We start from the raw sequence: 2,215 nt of genomic DNA on the forward strand, positions 1-2,215 counted from the left end.
GCATGTTTTCTTTGCATCAAAATTTTTTTCAAAAATATGTTCTTGATGTTCATCATGATCTTCAAAGTATTCTTGGTGTGCATCTTGACATTCATAGTGTTCTTGCATGCATCATGAGTTTTGATTCATAATGTTCATGTTGTGAGTCATTGTTGTTTTTCTCTCTCATCATTAAAAATTCAAAAATAAAAAAATATATCTTTTCCTTTTTTCTCTCAAAATTTCGAAAATTTGAGTTGACTTAGTCAAAAAATTTTTAAAATTAGTTATTTCTTGTAAGTCAAGTCAATTTTTCAATTTTAAAAATCTTATCTTTTCAAAACCTTTTCAAAAATCAAATCTTTTTCATTTTTCTTACTATTTTTTTTCGAAAATTTTTAATTTGAATTTTAAAATCTTTTTCTTATCTTTAATTCATAATTTTCGAAAACTTTATTAACAATTAATATGATTGATTCAAAAATTTGAAGTTTGTTACTTTCTTGTTAAGAAAGGTTCAATCTTTAAATTCTAGAATCATATCTTTTAGTTTCTTGTTAGTTAAGTAATTAATTCTAATTTTAAAAAAATTAAATCTTTTCTAATCATATATTTTTAATCATATCTTTTCATTTTATCTTTTATATCATATTTTTTTTAAATTTTATCTTTTTTTCAAAAATTTAATTTTAAAATATCTTTTCTAACTTCTTATCTTCTTATCTTCTTATCTTTTCAAAATTAATTTTCAAATCTTTTTCAACTAACTAATTAACTTTTTGTTTGTTTCTTATCTTTTTCAAAACCACCTAACAACTTTTCTCTCTCTAATTTTCGAAAATACCTCCCTCTTTTTCAAAAATTCTTTCTTTAATTAATTAATTGTTTTAAATTTCAATTTTAATTTTATTTCTTATCTTTATTTTTTGAAATTCATTTAACTCCTTTTTAAAATTTATTTTCGAAAATTTCTCCCTCTCTCATATTATTCTATTTATTCATTCATTTACTAACACCTCTCTTCACCTCTCTTCATCTCAAATCACTGCCCCTATCCTTACCCTTGTGTTTGGATTCTCCTTTCTTTATTCTCTTCTTCTTCTACTAATAATAAGGAACCTCTTTACTGTGACATAGAAGATTCCTCTTCTTTTTCTATTCTCTTCTCTTTCATATGAGCAGGAACAAGGAAAAAGGCATTCTTGTTGAAGCTGATCCAGAACCTGAAAGGACTCTGAAGAGAAAACTAAGAGAAGCTAAATTACAACAATCCAGAGACAACCTTGCTGAAATTTTCGAATAAGAAAAGGAGATGGCAGCCGAACCTAACAACAATAATGCAAGAAGGATGCTTGGTGATTATACTACACCTACTTCCAAGTTTGATGGAAGAAGCATTCCAATTCCTACCGTTGGAGCAAATAATTTTGAGCTGAAACCTCAACTAGTTGCTCTAATGCAACAGAATTGCAAGTTTCATGGACTTCCATCAGAAGATCCCTACCAGTTTTTAACTAAGTTCTTGCAGATCTGTGAGACTGTTAAGACTAATGAAGTAGATCCTGAAGTCTACAGGCTCATGCTTTTCCCTTTTGCTGTAAGAGACAGAGCTAAAGCATGGTTTGACTCTCAACCTAAAGATAGCTTGGACTCTTGGGATAAGCTGGTCACGGCCTTCTTGGCTAAGTTCTTTCCTCCTCAAAAGCTGAGCAAGCTTAGAGTGGATGTTCAGACCTTCAAACAAAAAGATGGTGAATCCCTCTATGAAGCTTGGGAAAGATACAAACAGATGACCAAAAGATGTCCTTCTGACATGTTTTCAGAATGGACCATGATAGATATATTCTATTATGGTCTATCTGAGTTCTCTAAGATGTCATTGGACCATTCTGCAGGTGGATCCATTCACCTAAAGAAAACGCCTGCAGAAGCTCAAGAACTTATTGACATGGTTGCAAATAACCAGTTCATGTACACTTCTGAGAGGAATTTCGTGAATAATGGGACGCCTCAAAGGAAGGGAGTTCTTGAAATTGATGCTCTGAATGCCATTTTGGCTCAGAACAAAATGTTGAATCAGCAAGTCAACATGATTTCTCAAAGTCTGAATGGATGGCAAAATGCAGCCAACAGTACTAAAGAGGCATCTTCTAAAGAAGAAGCTTATGATCCTGAGAACACTACAATAGCAGAAGTAAATTATATGGGTGAACCTTATGGAAACACCTATAATTCA

At 30.7% G+C, this 2,215-nt stretch overlaps 1 non-coding gene across 1 annotated transcript; it reads right to left on the reverse strand.

Annotated features, from left to right (window-relative positions):
- Nucleotides 1-1,690: 1,690 nt before the first annotated feature.
- Nucleotides 1,691-1,794, reverse strand: LOC112793181 (small nucleolar RNA R71). The gene has a single exon (XR_003197887.1). It is a non-coding gene; the product is annotated as a small nucleolar RNA R71 (small nucleolar RNA).
- Between the last annotated feature and the right edge of the window lie 421 nt (nt 1,795-2,215).

This window comes from Arachis hypogaea, chromosome 3 (genome assembly GCF_003086295.3).
Source record: "Arachis hypogaea cultivar Tifrunner chromosome 3, arahy.Tifrunner.gnm2.J5K5, whole genome shotgun sequence".
Classification (NCBI taxonomy): Eukaryota; Viridiplantae; Streptophyta; class Magnoliopsida; order Fabales; family Fabaceae; genus Arachis; species Arachis hypogaea.